The sequence below is a fragment of the Schistocerca americana genome, chromosome 9 (genome assembly GCF_021461395.2).
Source record: "Schistocerca americana isolate TAMUIC-IGC-003095 chromosome 9, iqSchAmer2.1, whole genome shotgun sequence".
Taxonomy (NCBI): domain Eukaryota; kingdom Metazoa; phylum Arthropoda; class Insecta; order Orthoptera; family Acrididae; genus Schistocerca; species Schistocerca americana.
Genome location: NC_060127.1, coordinates 153,295,184 through 153,314,193, shown reverse-complemented (window position 1 = coordinate 153,314,193; position 19,010 = coordinate 153,295,184).

The window sequence follows — 19,010 nt, the reverse complement described above, 5'->3', positions numbered from 1 at the left end:
TGTATTAATCTAATTAAAATCGGGCATAGGTTATCCTAGAAATTGTATTTTCGTGTCACACACAAAGTGTCAGTTTTAATAAAGATAAAACACTGATAAATTTTGATTTTTATATCGACTTTAACTTTTGCTAGTCAAACCAATTTAGAACACTTCAGAATTCAAATGAATGAGGGGGAGGGGGGGGGGGGGGGGAACCTGAAACTGTTATGACCGTTGTATCTAAAAAAATTGATTACTGAATTTATTATTCATTCAAGTTTTCCAGTATATAAGTTACTACTCATTTCATCTTATTTACTTCTCAATTAAATGCCTTTAAATCTGTCTCGAAATAATAAACTTCATTACTATGTCAATACTAAAGTTATCTTTCGACTTTGTTAGACCATCGCTATTCATTTACTGGTTCATTAACAAAACATTTCTTTAAACATCATTCTAATATAGCTAGTTCTGCAAATAATTATTATTAACACAAATTTTAATTTTCACTTCGGGACACTCCAATTGCACAAAGTTTGGAAAGGACCCTGTCTAGGTTAGTTATGACGATAATTAAATGATGGAGTAGTTCTGGTAAAATTTAGGTTATTATGGCACCAAACAAACACAGTTCACTCTCTGACCCATACGAATGCAGTAATAAAAGTTTCAACCTGCTAGTATCGATGCGGCGGTTGGCGGGCGGCGAGATGGCGAGGCACAGAACACACATACAACCACAGCTATTGCTCTTGATGTATCGGCACTTTAATTCTTCTTAGCGTCGCAATACTTTTCCATTTAGTGCCTGTGGAATTTTGCCGTACTGTGTGGGCGTTGGAACGGCATACCCGAGGCTCAATGAAGCTATGTCTTCCAGGAGAGCCTCCTCGCTCCAGAAGGTGTTGCTCAAACCAGTGCCAAATTCCAACTACTACTGTGCTCGTTGTGTCGTGCAGTGCCCGCGTGCATTTTCCCGCGCTCGCCTGCCATCCACCATTTAACCGCTCCCTGACAGACCGGGTATTCACCCGAGGTACTGCTTTCTACATATCCTAACACATTGCCTACGTATGGACCAGACGCACAGTTAAAATTTCAAACATTTTACAACAGTTTCAACATTTGTTACATTTCAATTCTATTACAACATTACTTGGCGTTTGACACAAACATTAATATTCACATTGAAATTTATTTACAGTTTTCTTAACATAATGGCATGAAACAAAAAGAAATGAAATCAGAACATCAATTACACAAGTTTATGGTAAAATCAGATGAAAAGAATTACTTATATGTACAATAGTACAGAGTCGTTGTTGTTACAAAGTGCAGTTCTTGACTAAATGTGTTGTGGAACCGATTAGTGCAACACTCTGTGTGGCATGGCAGCACGTCTGCAAGACGCCACCCTAGTGCTCACGATCGTGGACGAGCCGGCCAAAGTGTCACTGCCGTGGGCACGGTAATGGGAGTGGTGAGTTTGAAGAAATCAGCCAAGCATCTTGCTTCTCTGTTGACTCCACAAGTTGGTCGGTGTGAACATCATATCAGGAACTCAACTGATTTTTTACGTCGTTTGGATGGACTATGGTTGAATGACTCTGATATTTTAGTAAGTTTCGATGTGGTCTCTCTCTTCACTCGTGTTCATCTGTTTGATTCGTTGTGGTTAATTTAGGTTTGGATTGGTGCTGAATGAACCTATCTCTTTCGGCATGTGTTGGTATCCACTTACTTTTTATTCAATGACCAGTATTACGAGCACACAGATGGAGTCGCGATGGGTAGTCCGTTGTCTCCTGTGATAGCAAATTTGTTTATGGAAGACTTCGAGGAACGTGCATTGGAGTCGGCGCCTTTGAAACCCGTCTGTTTCTTTAGATACGTTGATGATACCTTCGTTGTTTGGCCCAATGGTAGGGAGAATTTGAATGTCTTTCTAGAACATCTGAACTCGATCCACCCGAACATTCGTTATACGATGGAGGTGGAAGAGGATGGTTGCCTTCCCTTTCTTCACCTGTTGGTTAGGAGGAAGGATGATGGACCATTGGGACATGCAGTCCACAGGAAACGTACTCACACCGACTTGTACTTACAGGCTAATAGTTGTCACCATCCGGCTCAGCGTGAAGGGGTACTTCGTACCTTGGTAGACAGGGTACATGTCGTTTCTGACACTGAGACTTTGCCAGCTGAGCTCTCCCATCTTGAGGTCACGTTTCGTCAATATGGTTATAGTGATAGAAAGATTGAATGTGCGTTGCGCTATCGACCAACTGTACATAGGGTGAAGGATGATAATTCTGAGTCGACGCCTAAGTCTACTGCCTTGTTGCCTCACGTAGGAAACAAGTCCAACAAGATCGGTCGTATTTTACGGAAATACGATGTGAAATGTGTTTTCCGACCTCCATCTAAAATTAGAGCGCTTTTGAGTTCTGTTAAGGGTGATCTTGGTCTGCGTAAGGCGGGTCTATATCGTAGCTGCGGCATGGCATATATCGGTCAAACTATCACGACCGTGGAGGACCGATGTAGTGAGCATAAACGGCACACACGATTACAGCAGCCAAGTAGATCTGCTATTGCCGAACATTGCTTGGATACTGGTCACCCCATGTTATATAATAACACCGAGATATTGGCATGCACGTCCAGTTATTGGGACAGTGTCATTAAGGAGGCAGTTGAGATTAAATTAGCGAGCAACCTTGTAAACAGGGATGGAGGTTTTTGTTTAAACTCTGTTTGGAATCCGTCAAAAAACAGAGGGGTAAAGTCAACGTTACCTCACCTGCTAGTTCGTAGTCTCACTATCAATATCTCTGACTTTGGTCATCTTTGATGGCACTAGCGTTCAGTGTGTGTTATCTTTCCTGCATCTGTCTAAGAACCGAGGTTTTAAATTTGCCTGTACGTCGCCTGTCCGCTGCAGTTTGCCTTGAAAATGGCGGGGTGTTCTCCCGCCGAAATATGGAAGTTCGCTGAAAATATTACCGGGATGAATACCCGTAACTTATTAGAAAATTATTCTATATGCCAGGAGAAACTCAAGCCAAACCAAAGGTTTATTTAGCCCTTCACCTAGGTTTCGATATTTACAAAAATACCTCCTTGAGATGGCCTTGTTACATCACATGGTGGCAAATTACATTAGCTGAAGCTAATTTATCACCATGTGATCTAACAAGGCCATTCCACCCCAAGAAGCTATTTTTATAAATACACTACTGGATATTAAAATTGCTACACCACGAAGATGACGTGCTACAGACGCGAAATTTAACCGACAGGAAGAAGATGCTGTGATATGCAAATGATTAGCTTTCCAGAGCATACACACAAGGTTGGCGCCGGTGGCGCCACCTACAACGTGCTGACATGAGGAAAGTTTCCAACCGATTTCTCATACACAAACAGCAGTTGACCGGTGTTGCCTGGTGAAACGTTGTTGTGATGCCTCGTGTAAGGAGGAGAAATGCGTACCATCACGTTTCCGAATTTTATAAAGGTCATATTGTAGCCTATCGCGATTGCGGTTTATCGTATCGCGACATTGCTGCTTGCGTTGCACGAGATCCAACGACTGTTAGCAGAATATGGAATCGGTGGGTTCAGGAGGGTAATACGGAACGCCGTGCTGGATCCCAACGGCCTCGTATCACTAGCAGTCGAGATGAGAGGCATCTTGTCCGCATGGCTGTAACGGATCGTGCAGCCACGTCTCGATCCCTGAGTCAACAGATGGGGACGTTTGCAAGACAACAACCATCTGCACGAACAGTTCGACGACGTTTGCAGCGGCATGGACTATCAGCTCGGAGATCACGGCTGCGGTTACCCTTGCTGCTGCATCACAGACAGGAGCGCCTGCGATGGTATACTTAACGACGAACCTGAGTGCACGAATGGCAAAACGTCATTTTTTCGGATGAATTCAGGTTCTGTTTACAGCATCACGGTGGTCGCTCCCGTGTTTGGCGACATCGCGGTGAACGCACATTGGAAGCGTGTATTCGTCATCGCCATACTGGCGTATCACCCGGCGTGATGATGTGGGGTGCCATTGGTTACACATCTCGGTCACCTCTTTTTCGCATTGAAGGCACTTTGAACAGTGGACGTTACATTTCAGATGTGTTACGACCCTTGGCTCTACCCTTCATTCGATCCCTGCGAAACCATACATTTCAGCAGGATAATGAACGACCGCATGTTGCAGGTCTTATACGGGCCTTCCTGGATACAGAAAATGTTCGACTGCTCCCCTGGCCAGCACATTCTCCTGATATCTCATCAATTGAAAACGTCTGGTCAATGGTGGCCGAGCAACTGGCTCGTCACAATACGCCAGTGACTACTCTTGATGAACTGTGGTATCGTGTTGAAGCTGCACGGGCAGCTGTACCTGTACACGCGATCCAAGCTCTTTTTGATTCAATGACCAGGCGTATCAAGGCCGTTATTACGGCCAGTGGTGGTTGTTCTAGGTACTTTTTTCTCAGGATCTATGCACCCAAACCGCGTGAAAATGTAATCACATGACAGTTCTAGTATAATATATCTGTCCAGTGAATATCCGATTATCATCTGCATTTCTTCTTGCTGTATCAATTTTAATAGCCAGTAGTGTATTTAAAGCTAGGTCAAGGGTAAATATACCGTGTTTTGGAAGGTCTTCAAAGTCATACAGTTGCTCAATCGCAACCATGTTTAAGATTTAGTAATGGGAAGCTGCTGAAGATGTAAATTCCTTTAAGAAAGCACGCTGATGGTCGTAGACAGACTACCAGACCGCAAGATGATCGACACGTGGCCCCAGCGGAGTAAGTGATCAGACATCTCGCTCCTAGACAGATCGCTGCAGACGTTGCAACCGCTCGCGGTACTCGTGCCTCTGCCAGAAGCATTTCGCGGCGATTAAATCAGGCCGACCTGTGCGCTCCGAAGCTTGTCAAATGCATTTCAGCGACGCCATAAGGAGAAAGAGTTCGTTGTTGAAACGAGTACGTTGGCTGCGGTAAGCAACAGTTGGACAGCACAGAATGTTCGTGAACGTTATCGATATGGCCTAGGAGTTAAGGTGAGGGCGGACGTTATGCACAGTAGTCGAACACCGTTGCATATTTTTGTAGTGGTATTGGCGGGAGATAATGTTGGAAAATGTCCGTCTGTTTGTAAGTGCGGTAGGTCCTGATTTCTGTTTATCGGCGACAATGCCAGTCCACACGGGAGCGCTGAGCTGTCGGACACAATGGAAAGTGAACGGCCTGCGTACTTGCCGGACCTAAACCCTATAAAGCACGCCTGGGATGCTCTTATTTAACGAAGATTCCTTCCACGAATCGTGCATCGACTGAAAATTGCCTCGAGAGAGATGTGGGAGAATATCCCCCAAGCACTTCTCAACAGTTTGGTGCCCACCGTGAACAACAGGTGCAAAATGTTGATTAGTGTCTGACAAGGGAACCTCCCCATCGCACCCCACTCAGATTTAGTTATAAGTTGGCACAGTGGATAGGCCTTGAAAAACTGAACACAGATCAATCGAGAAAACAGGAAGAAGTTGTGTGGAACTATGAAAAAATAAGCAAAATATACAAACTAAGTAGTCCATGCGCCAGATAGGCAACATCGAGGAAAGTGGGAACTCATGAGCGCCGTGGTCTCGTGGTTAGCGTGAGCAGCTGCGAAACGAAAGGTCCTTGATTCAAGTCTTCCCTCGAGGGAAAAGTTTACTTTCTTTATTTTCGCCAAGTTATGATCTGTCCATTCGTTCATTGACGTCTCTGTTCACTGTAATAAGTTTAGTGTCTGCGTTTTGCGACCGCACCGTAAAACCGTGCGATTAGTAGACGAAAGGACGTGCCTCTCCAATGGGAACCGAAAACACTTGATCGCAAGGTCATAGGTCAACCGATTCCTCCACAGGAAAACACGTCTGATATATTCTATACGACACTGGTGACGGCATGTGCGTCACATGACAGGAATATGTTGTCCACCCACCTAACTTGTGCACTTAGCGAATGGGTAAAAAGATTCTTCTACCTTGCCCGATTCAAGTTATCTTGTGGATGTGATAATAACTCCCAAAAAAGTGATGAAACCGTAAGAGTTTGTCACAGAAACTGAAAATAAAAAATTAAACTTTTCACTTTTTTTGTAATCATATATATTTATTTAATTATGTTAACAACGATACATTAAAAAAAAGACATTTTATTATATTAACCTGTTATATTCATAGTGTTGTTTAATATTGCTGTCATTTTATAGGTTTTCGTTTTTATATTTTTCCCTTTTTCGTTTTTCTCTTATTGTTGTTCCTTGAACCCTTTTACATGGCCATTTGTCATCTTTTTTATTTATTTTTTATGTATTTATTTATTTATTTTTTGGGTAGACATTGCAGGACAGGCATAACAATTTGTGTGTAGCATCGACACATAGATTTTGAGTTCATGTTTCTGTATGCTATGCACTTGTGATGCCACAGGCTCATTGTGCATTCTGGTTTGATCTCTTCCTCCAGTTTACACTGTTAGGTGGGACAGTATGAGGGAAACATCAGCATGATAGATGGAGCAGAAGTGGAAGAAACTTTTTTTACATATACTACAGATTATACATAAATTGAAGAAGAGAGAAAAGTTTGTCATCTTATATAAGAGAAGCATAAAGGAGAGTGTAAGTAAACAATATAATTTTATAGACACATAGTAAGGGAAACCCTTTAAAAAAATTATGAGTAGTTGCCACTTTCCACTAAGTAATGTTTGTCTCCTAGACAATGTAGTACAAGTAATGAGAAAAAAAATTAATTAAAAAAACTAGTAGTACTACTGGGCATATTTTTGACACTGTTTTGGCTGCGAGCATGACAAATGTTTGGTGAGAAGCACTTTCTATCACTGATTTCAATAAAAAGAAACAGTATACTACTATACTTCACTATTTGATGCGAGGGGAGAACAAGGGCAGACTTGAACCAAGGACCTCTCATTCCGCAGCTGTTTACCCTAACCACGGGACCACGGTGCTCCTGAGCTCACAGTTCCCTTGATGTCCATTATAATTATCCGGGCTGTTATGCCGTGGTCGGTTGATGAATTCTGTGGTGATTCCCAACGTTTCGTCTCCGACTGCGGGAGACATCTTCAAGGGGGTCCGTAGCTTGATGGAAGGTCTAACACACACACTGGCTCAGTAGCGAGCCAGTGTGTGTGTTGGACCTTCCATCAAGCTACGGACCCCCTTGAAGATGTCTCCCGCAGTCGGAGACGAAACGTTGGGAATCACCACAGAATTCATCAATCGACCACGGCATAACAGCCCGGATAATTATAATGGACATGATATTTCCGGCCGTGAAAGTTTACATTTTAGTATTAGTTCCCTTGATGTTACCTATCTTGCACATGAACTACTCAGTTTGTATATTTTGCTTATTTTTTCATAGTTCCACACAACTTCTTCCTTTTTTCTATCACGTATGCAGGCCGAAGTGGCCGAGCGGTTCTAGGCCCTGTAGTCTGGAGCCGCGTGACCGCTACAGTCGCAGGTTCGAATCCTGCCTCGCCCATGGATGTGTGTGATGTCCTTAGGTTAGTTAGGTTTAAGTAGTTCTAAGTTCTAGGTGACTGATGACCTCAGCAGTTAAGTCCCATAGTGCTCAGAGTCATTTGAACCATTTTTTTTCTATTACGTATGTACTGTGTTTCATGCCGTCTATGGCAATGTGCGTTCCTTAGCAGTTGTCCAGCACTGCATTTCAACTCAGCCTTCTTTCCTATGGTACCGAGTATACAGTTTTTTTTTTTTTAGGGGGTACTTGAAACTGTGTTCCTGCCTCTCCCGATGACGCAACCGGTATGCGTGGTCGCCACGTACAGCTCGGCCGAGGGCCTGCCGACGGATTCCTGTGAGTGAGTGCCAGCGCCCCAGGAGAAAGCTCGTGGTGCTCGATTCTCGTGTCCAGTCTGTAGATAGGAAAAGGGGGGGAGGGGGCGCCTGGAGAGGGGAGGGGGACGACGCGACGAAAGTGAAGGCCGTCCGACGGCCGTTGCTGCGGCTGCACTTTCTCCAGTGGGAGAATCCAGCCCACGCTGGATTACCTCCTGCTGGAGGAAGGGGCCGAGGGGGCGACTCTTGCCGTTCACGTCAGCGTTCACATCCGTCCGTGAACGTTACTGGGAAAGAGAAAACTGTCCCCAGTTGCCGCCAAACATTGTGGTTTGACTGTAGTCATTATTAAATAGGGTAACGTACAGGGCGATTCTTGTTCAACGTTTAAAAACGGAGACGCAGCTGCGACAAGTAATTTAACAAAGGACACGTCGGGCCGAAAATCTACATCTACATCTACATACACACTCCGCAATCCACCATACGGTGCGTGGCGGAGGGTACCTCGTACCACAGTTAGCATTTTCTCCCCCTTTTCCACTCCCAAACAGGACGAGGGAAAAATGACTGCCTATATGCCTCTGTACGAGACCTAATATCTCTTATCTTTGTGGTCTTTCGGCGAAATGTAAGATGGCGGCAGTAAAATTGTACTGCAGTCAGCCTCAAATGTTGGTTCTCTAAATTTCCTCAGCAGCGATTCACGGAAAGAACGTCTCCTTTCCTCTACAGACTCCAACACCAGTTCCTGAAGCATTTCCGGAACGCTCGCGTGATGATCAAACCTACCAGTAACAAATCTAGCAGCCCGCCTCTGAACTGCTTCTATGTCCTCCCTCGATCCGACGTGATAGGGATCCCAAACGCTCGAGCAATACTCAAGAGTAGGTCGTATTAGTGTTTTATAAGCGGTGTTCTTTGTAGATGAACCGCATCTTCCCAAAATTCTACCAATGAACCGAAGACGACTATCCGCCTTCCCCACAACTGCCATTACATGCTTGTCGCATTTCATATCGCTCTTCAATGTTACGCCCAAATATTTAATCGACGTGACTGTGTCAAGCGCTACACTACTAATGGAGTATTGAGACATTACAGGATTCTTTTTCCTATTCATCTGGATTAATTTACATTTATCTATATTTAGAGTTAGCTGCCATTCCTTACACCAATCACAAATCCTGTCCAAGTCATCTTGTATCCTCCTACAGTCACTCAACGACGACACCTTCCCGTACACCATGTCATCATCAGCAAACAGCCGCACATTGCTATCCAACCTATCCAAAAGATCATTTATGTAGATAGAAAACAACAGCGGACCTACCACACTTCCGTGGGGCACTCCAGATGATACCCTCACCTCCGATGTACAGTCACCATCGATGTCAACGTACTGGGTTCTATTACTTAAGAAGTCTTCGAGCCACTCACATATTTGGGAACCAATCCCATATGCTCGTACCTTTGTTAGGAGTCTGCAGTGAGGCACTGAGCCAAACGCTTTCCGTAAGTCAAGGAATATGGCATCCGTCTGATACCCTTCATCCATGGTTCGCAAGATATCATGTGAAAAAAGGGCGAGTTGCGTTTCGCAGGAGCGATGCTTTCTAAAGCCGTGCTGATGCATGGACAGCAACTTCTCTGTCTCAAGGAAATTCATTATATTCAAACTCGGGAAATACCCCAAAAGTTCATGAGAAATGTTGAACACGTGACGTCAACAGAAGACTTATCTCGCCGAATGTCCAGCAGCTGCGATTGTCGATCCTATATTCGCCGGTAGGCGACTGTGCTACATATACACCTTTTGTAAATGTAAGGTTTTACAAATGTATAGCTTTCAAAATTTCTGTCCGCGCTGAAACCAAGCAAAATATGTTCTTATTTTCTGTTTCCTCTCTTTTATCCCCACTTTTTTTGTCCTTTTCTTGTTTACAGACGTTGTTTAGTAAAGAAGACGTAGGCCAGTTACTGTTAACAATGAAATTCGCAAGCTTAAACTCATTTACTTGTATATACTAAGATGGTATCTGTTCTTTCCGACATATTTATAATTAAGGTTCACCGGCCACTTGACCATCTTCTTCTTCTGTGCGAATGCACAACGCCGGCACGATAGCACAGCGTGTTCGGCCAGAGGGTTAGCTGCCCTCTGCAATAAAAAAACTGAGTTAATGGATCAACAACGAACTCAAACGGGTGTCTTGCGACGTCCGCACCGAGCAGATAAAACGAACAAATTGAGACTTCAAAAAAAAATAACATGTAAACAGGAGATCCCGGGTTCGAGTCCCTGTCGGGGCACACATTTTCATCTATCACCGTTGACGTATGTCAACGCCTTTAAGCAGCTAGGGTGTTCATTTCATTGTAATTTCATTTACTTGTGACGCAATACGGTAGGTTTTTGTTGCCCTCTACTTTGCAATAAGCGAGCGGGAACCCCGAGACCGGAAAATAAACGAGGGTAAGTCAAATATTATCCGCAGTTTAGTTATATTTTTGTCTTATTTTGGTAGTAGTGTCGTTTTACGTTGATGACGCATGCTTTGTTTATTTGTTGTTATATCTCTGCAATTTTCAACCAGCTTGGTAAATTTCGTTATTGCTGCCGTGCTGTTAATCATGGCTGCACCGCTGTCTATTTGCACCAAAGAAGAGCAGCGTTCAGTGATCCGTTTTTTGTGGTCGGAAGGCGTATCAGGGGCCGAAATTTTTCAAAGACTTTCGGCACTTTACGGGAACGGTGTTTTGCCACAACGGAGTGTCTACGAATAGACTGAAAAATTTCGAAATGGTCGCACAAGTGTTACGCACTATGAAGGAGCCGGACGACCGTTTACCGCCACAAATGAAGAAACCATTGAGCGTTCACGTGAAATGATTCTCTTAGACAGACAGTTAACTATTCATGAAGTGGAGCATCGTCTGCAAATTAGTCACGGTTCTGCCTACGAAATAATCCACAGCAGACTTGGGTTTCATAAAGTTTGTGCAAGATGGGTCCCAAAACAACTCACAAAGTTGCATAAACAAACGCGCTTGGACATCTGCATAAAACACTTGGATCGCTATGGTAACAAAGGGGACAACTTCTTAGACAGGATCCTAACTGGTGACGAAACATGGATCCCTCATTACAAGCTGGAGAGTAAATGATAGAGTATGGAATGGAAACATCCAAATTCGCTGTGCAACAAAAAGTTCAAGACCCAACCGTCCGCAGGAAAACTGATGCTTACGGTGTTTTGGGACGCACAAGGTCCAATACTGGAACATTATGGGGAAAGCGGCACAACAACAAACAGTGTATGTTACAGTGAGATGCTTACTGTCAGGCTAAAGCCTGCAATTCGAAGCAAACGCCGAGGATTGCTGTCAAAAGGTGTTGTGTTGTTGCACAACAATGCCCGTCCGCATACTGCTGCCCACACTGCTGAAACGCTCCAGAAACTCAAATTTGAAGTACTGGATCATCGTCCATACAGGCCCGATCTTGCCCCTTCTGACTATCACTCGTTTGGTCCACTCAAACAGGCATTAAAGGGCCGTCGATTTGCCTCAGACGAAGCAGTGAAAGATGCGGTGCATTCCTGGCTCGCAGCTTAACCTTCCATTGTGAGGGTATCAGGAAGGTTGTACAGCGAATGGCCAAGTGCGTTGAAACGCTAGGAGACTATGTCGAAACATGATGTTCTTGTAACTTTCCTGTTTGATTACAATAAAATTTTATAACTAGTTTACGGATAGTAATTGACCTGCCCTCGTAATAATAAAACTGACCTTAGTATAAGGACATAACTCTCTAAAACAATGAAAACAATACTGCTTGTCAGATGCAAGACTCGAAGCCTGAGTTGCATGCGCTAAACTCATGCACATAGGCCTGGAGCCAGTCCGACGAGAATACTTGACTTAGCATCAGATGAACGGGTGCACGTGCAGCGACTTCACATTTTCTGGCATCCACCCCATGTGTCTTATACAGTACAGTTGACAAGCCTCAAAATTAATTTTCCTACTCTCTGACCTGTGATATGCAAATGATTTGCTTTTCCAGAGTATTCACACAAGGTTGGCGCCGGCGGCGACACCTACAACGTGCTGACATGAGGAAAATTTCCAACCGATTTCTCATACACAAACAGCAGTTGACCGGCGTTGCCTGGTGAAACGTTGTTGTGATGCCTCATGTAAGGAGGAGAAATGCGTACCATCACATTTCCGACTTCGATAAAGGTCATATTGTAGCCTATCGCGATTGCGGTTTATCGTATCGCGACATTGCTGCTCGCGTTGGTACAGATCCCATGACTGTTAGCAGAATATGGAATCGGTGGGTTCAGGAGGGTAATACGGAACGCCGCGCTGGATCCCAACGGCCTCGTATCAGTAGCAGTCGAGGTGACAGGCATCTTATCCGCATGGCTGTAAAGGATCGTGCAGCCACGTCCCGATCCCCGAGGCAACAGATGGGGACGTTTGCAAGACAGCAACCATCTGCACGAACAGTTCGACGACGTTTGCAGCAGCATGGACTATCAGCTCGGACACCATGGCTGCGGTTACCGTTGACGCTGCATCACAGACAGGAGCGCCTGCGATGGTGTACTCAACGACGAACCTGGGTGCACGAATGGCAAAACGTCATTTTTTCGGATGAATCCAGGTTCTGTTTACAGTATCATGATGGTCGCATCAGTGTTTGGCGACATCGCGGTGAACGCGCATTGGAAGCGTGTATTCGTAATCGCCATACTGGTGTATCACCCAGCGTGATGGTATGGGGTGCCATTTGATACACGTCTTGTTCACACTGACGGCACTTTGAACAGTGGACGTTACGTTTCAGATGTGTTATGACCCGTGGCTCTACCCTTCATTCGATCCCTGCGAAACATTTCAGCAGGATAATTCACGACCGCATGTTGCAGGTCTTGTACGGGCCTTTCTGGATACAGAAAATGTTCGACTGCTGCCCTGGCCAGGACATTCTCCAGATCTCTCGCAAATGAAAACGTCTGGTCAAAGGTGGCCGAGCAACTGGCTCGTCACAATACGCCAGTCACTATTCTTGAACTGTGGTATCGTGTTGAAGCTGCATGGGCGGCTGAACCTGTACACGCCATCCAAGCTCTGTTTGACTCAATGCCCAGGCGTATCAAGGCCGTTATTACGGCCAGAGATGGTTGTTCAAGCTACTGATTTCTTAGGATCTATGCACCCAAATTGCGTGAAAATGTAATCATATGTCAGTTCTAGTATAATATATTTGTCCAATGAATACCCGTTTATCATCTGCGTTTCTTCTTGGTGTAGCAATTTTAATGGCCAGTAGTGTACAACTACGGAACCCTGCTAATGCCATCAACTGACCACACAGCCGTATGTAACGTGTATGCGAGTGATGATCTTCGGCTGTCAGCTGTCGTCAGCTGTGGTCCGTCAAGCAGGTCCCATGTTCGACGCCCGCCGCCGGAAATCCTGGCGACAAGTACTTTCTCCGTGCTGGCGCCTCAACGACGTATCCGCGGTGGAAAGCAGGAGTTGGCGCTCGGCCCCGTCTCCTGGACTCCCGGGTTCGGTGACCGGACAGGCCTGTCTCCTTTGGCTTTCTCCCGCTCCACTGATGAAGTGTCCATTCTCATCAGTCAGCTTATAAAATACACGATTTTTACAATTTTTTGGGGAAAATTAATGAAGCGATCAATCCTTTTTCATTATTTATTGATTCTTCGAGAACGTTTTCTAACTTTTTAAAAGGAATTCAGTTATCTAAGCCCCTCCTATCTGAGGAGCTGCGATCAAAACAAGATGTGTCTGTGGTGGAAGTCCTGCAGAGTGCAAAATTTGTCTGAAATCAAAAAATTGTGTGTAGGTTTCGTGTATTTACGTTACAATACAATCTTAATTATGTACATAGACAGTTCACCCACTCCGAAAATGGAGGATTTTGACCACTTTTCGATATTGATACTAGCAAGAGGTCGGTCTGAGGGATTCCAAAAGTTTTGAGAATGGTTTACTTTCAAGCTTGAAATCGGATAACAAAAACTCGAAACTCTACCATCTGCTAAGCAAGATGTATGAGACAGGTGAAATATCCTCAGATTTCAAGAGGATTATAATAATTACAATCTCAAAGAAAGCAGGTGTTGACAGGTGTCAAAATAACTGAACTATCAGTTTAATAAGTCACAGCTGCAAAATACTAACACGAATTCTTAACAGACGAATGGAAAAGCTGGTAGAAGCCGACCTCGGGAAAGATCAGTTTGGATTCTGTAGAAATATTGGAACACGTGAGGCAATACTGACCCTACGACTTATCTTAGAAGCTAGATTATGGAAAGGCAAACCTACGTTTCCAGCATTTATAGACTTAGAGAAAGCTTTTGACAATGTTGACTGGAATGCTCTCTTTCAAATTCTAAAGGTGGCAGGGGTAAAATACAGGGAGCCAAATGCTATTTACAATTTACACAGAAGCCAGATGGCAATTATAAGAGTTGAGGGACATGAAAGGGAAGCAGCGGTTGAGGAGTGAGTGAGACAGGGCTGTAGCCTATCCCCGATGTTATTCAATCTGTATATTGAGCAAGTAGTAAAGGAAACAAAAGAAAAATTAGTAGTAGGAATTAAAACCCATGGAGAAGAAACAAAAACTTGGAGGTTCGCCGATGACACTGTAATTCTGTCAGAGACAGCAAAGGACGTGGAAGAGCAGTTGAACGGAATGGACAATGTCTTGAAAGGAGGATATAAGCTGAACATCAACAAAAGCAAAACGAGGATAATGGAATGTAGTCGAATTAAGTCTGGTGATACTGAGGGAATTAGATTAGGAAATGAGACACTTAAAGTAGTAAAGGAGTTTTGCTATTTTGGGGAGCAAAATAACTGATGATGGTCGAAGTAGGGAGGTTATAAAATGTAGACTGGCTACGGCAAGGAAAGCGTTTCAGAAGAAGAGAAATTTCTTAACATCTAGCGTGGACTTAAGTTTCTGGAAGTCTATTCTGAAAGTATTTTTCTGGAGTGTAGCTACCTGTGGAAGTGAAACATAGAGGATAAGAGTTAAGACAAGAAGAGAATAGAAGCTTTTGAAATGTGGTGCTACAGAAAAATGCTGAAGATTGGATGGGTAGATCATGTAATTAATGAGGAGGTACTGAATAGAATTGGGGAGAAGAGGAATTTGTGGCAGAATTTGACCAGAAGAAAGTATCGGTTGGTAGGACATGTTCCGAGGTTATCAAGGGATCACCAATTTAGTAATGGAGGGAAGCGTGGAGGGTAAAAATCGTAGAGGGAGGGCAAGAGACGAATACGCTAAGCAGATTCAGAAGGATGTAGGTTGGAGTAGTTGCTCGGAGATGAAGAGGCTTACATAGGATAGAGTAGCATGGAGAGCTGCATCAAACAAGTCTCTGGACTGAAGACCACAACAACAACAACAACAAAAGGGCAGAAGAAATATTATTTTCGTTGATGTAATTACGAATTAACAATAATATAATTAGGAATTAACAATGTTCTGATTTTTTCCCTTTACTTCATGGTATACTTCATGATTCTACGCCAAGCTGAAGTACCCAACAGGTTTTAACGAGAGGATTCTCGAGTATCAAAATATCTGCCGTAAACGGCCTTACGTTTTGGCTGCATTCACTTATAGGCTTGCATTCATTACACCGCAAAGTGACTATAGACCTTAACATGTGACGTTACTGACAAAAGGGATCTTATTAGACGGACGGTTGGTTGGTTTGGAGAAGGAGACCAGACAGCGTGGTCATCGGTCTCATCGGATTGGGGAAGGACAGGGAGGGAAGTCGGCCGTGCCCTTTGAAAGGAACCATCCCGGCATTTGCCTGGAGCGATTTAGGGAAATCACGGAAAACCTAAATCAGGATGGCCGGACGCGGGATTGAACCGTCGTCCTGCCGAATGCGAGTCCAGTGTGCTAACCACTGCGCCACCTCGCTCGGTTTATTAGACGGACGGTGTTGTGTCTAGACAAGACAGCCTAGACACAATGAGAGGAAGCCGAAAGGCACGCGCTCAGCTAGCAGATGGGCGTGAGGTCTGAAACAGGATACGTAATGAATGCTATAAAGAAAAGTACGTAGCTTCTGGAATACTTAACTTTAATCCATCCTTTTGGTACATCTGGAGATTGTGGCGATACAAGTGAGACTCTTTAGATACATGCAATGTTACTAATGGCGCCTTGCTAGGTCGTAGCCATTGACTTAGCTAAAGGCTATTCTAACTATCGGCTCGGCAAAGGAGCGAGGCTTCGTCCATGTAGTCGCTAGCAAAGTCGTCCGTACAACTGGGGCGAGTGCTAGTCCGTATCTCGAGACCTGCCTTGTGGTGGCGCTCGGTCTGCGATCACACAGTGGCGACACGCGGGTCCGACATGTACTAATGGACCGCGGCCGATTTAAAGCTACCACCTAGCAAGTGTGGTGTCTGGCGGTGACACCACATTCCTCCCCCGCAAATCGGCGAACGGTCGTGTTATAAGGCTTCCGCCCGCCGTGGTGAGGACCCCATGTTGACGTATGCGATGAGGTGGGGAGCCTAACAACAGGCGAGGCTGTGCCACCCGCACCCGGCCATTCGGTCCGAGGGGAGCTAGGAAACGCCTGAAAACCTAGTCCAGGGTGCACGTCAACATGCGGTGTATGCGCCCGTAAAGAGACAGGAGGGGCCGAAGGGTCGACCTCTATTGCGTCGGGGTATCCGACGCGCGATGACGTCATGTAGTCCGGAGCGGGCAAGAATTCCATGGCGGAGGACAGCTGGTCACGGGAGCGATCGGCGGCGAGTGACCCAGGGAGGCGCTTGGCGGCTGCAGCGAGGCGTCCACTGCGGGCGGCGCCGGCGGGAGAACAGGCGGCGGTGGCGGAGGCGGCAGCGGCGCGTCGCCATGGGGCAAAATGGAAGGCATCGTCGGTAGCACCTGGGGATGAGGCGAGCCAGTAGATGGGTCCCCAGGGCGCTGACCGGACGGCACCGTCGCTGAAAGCAGACGGGGAGCGGCAGAACCCGTGCGACGACAGAGGCGCAGCTGAATGAGATGAACGACGCACCTCACCAGAGGCCCCCAAAACACATTACGCGGCCGAGGCAGCGAAGAATGCGCCCTGCGAGCCAACGTCGTGAACCTCCATAGTTGCGATAGAATACAACGTCGCCTGGAGCAAAAGCAGGTGGCTGCCGCTGCACAGGAACCTGATGCGGCGGATGCAGCAAAGACATCAAGGTTCGATGAGGACGACCGTGGAGCAGCTCAGCCGGCGAGCGACCATCTCGGGGCAGAGAGCGATACGATGACAAAAAGAGCAACAACGCGTCCTCCCGAGAATGCGACTCTTTCAACTTCAACATCTGTGACTTGAAAGTCCGGACCAATCGTTCAGCGGCACCGTTTGACTGAGGCGAAAACGGCGCGAATGACAGATGTTGAATACCATTGGCCTGGCAGAATGACTGAAATTCTGCGGACATGAATTGTGGGCCATTGTTGGAAACAATAGTCTGCGGAAGACCTTCAACGTAAAAGATAGCAGACAACGCTTGGATGGTGGCAGATGACGTCGTGGAAGATATCCGGACAACAAAAGGAAAATTACTGAAAGCATCTACCAGAACCAACCATCGAGCATTCCAGAATGGACCAGCAAAATCGATGTGCAAGCGTTGCCAAGGGGCTGTTGGCCATGCAAAGACTTTCCACGGCGGTGCGGATTGTTGTTCGGAACACGCCATGCAAGAAGAACACATATTCGTAATCGCAGCATCGATTCCGAACCAAGTACAGTGCTGACGAGCAAGTTGCTTCGTTCTCACTATACCCCAATGTCCTTGGTGAAGAAGCCGGAAGACAGAGGACTGTAACGAACGTGGGACCACGACTCTGGACTGATCATTATCAGAACGCAACAACAAAACACCACGTCGGACAAAAAATCTCTCCTTATGAGCAAAAAATCGGCGAACCAACGGATCCTCGATCCGAGACTTTGACAAGGGCCATTGCGTAGCAACAAAACGCAAAACGGTAGCAAGGACAGGGTCAGCAGCTGTGGCTGTAGCTACACGACGAAAATCAATCGGAAACGATTCGACCACGTCATCGGTTTCCGAATCAATGAACATGCAAGCAAGTTCGGAAGAAACGAATGCTCTATCCTCAGCAACAGGCAAACTGGACAACGCATCGGCGTTTCCGTGCTTAGCAGTGGACCGATACAAGATATCGTAGCGGTACTGCGAGAGGAAAATAGACCAGCGAATGAATTTCTGCGCTGTACGCGGAGGTACAGGCTTGTTCGGATGAAAAAGCGATGTCAAAGGTTTGTGGTCTGTGATGACGGTAAAGTGACGACCATACAAGAATTCATGAAACTTTGTAACACCAAACACGTGAGCCAAAGCTTCTTTCTCTATCTGTGAATAATTTCTTTGCGTAGATGAGAGCAATTTGGACGCAAAGGGAATAGGGCGATCATGCGATCCATCTTTGTGCGCAAGTACAGCACCGATCCCGAAATCCGATGCATCTACCATCAACAAAAGGGGTTTCTGGGGATCGAATGGCGTAAGGCAAGTATTAGAAAGCAACGCCGATTTCAACTGGCGAAAAGCGCGTTCGCATTCCGTCGTCCAGACGAACGGAACACCCTTACGGCGTAAGCTATGAAGCGGAGCTGAAATGGAAGAGGCATTGCGCAGAAAGCGATGATAATAGTTAATTTTACCCAACACACTCTATAGCTGCTTCAAATTCTGCGGCGAAGGCAAGTCGTGTATGGCACGGAGGTGCTCTGGACTCGGATGTATGCCTTGGGCATTGATTACATGTCCCAGGTATGGTAAGTCACGAGCAAAAAAACACACATTTGTTCTTCCGCAAGCGAAGACCATCTTGTCGCAACACTTGAAATAATGTTCGTAGGTGTGCTAAATGCTCATCTGCTGTCTTTCCGGAGATCACAATATCGTCCAGATAGTTCGCAGCAGTAGGGACCGACGCACAAACAGTTTGTAAACATTGCTGAAACAATGCAGGGGCGGATGCACACCCGAAT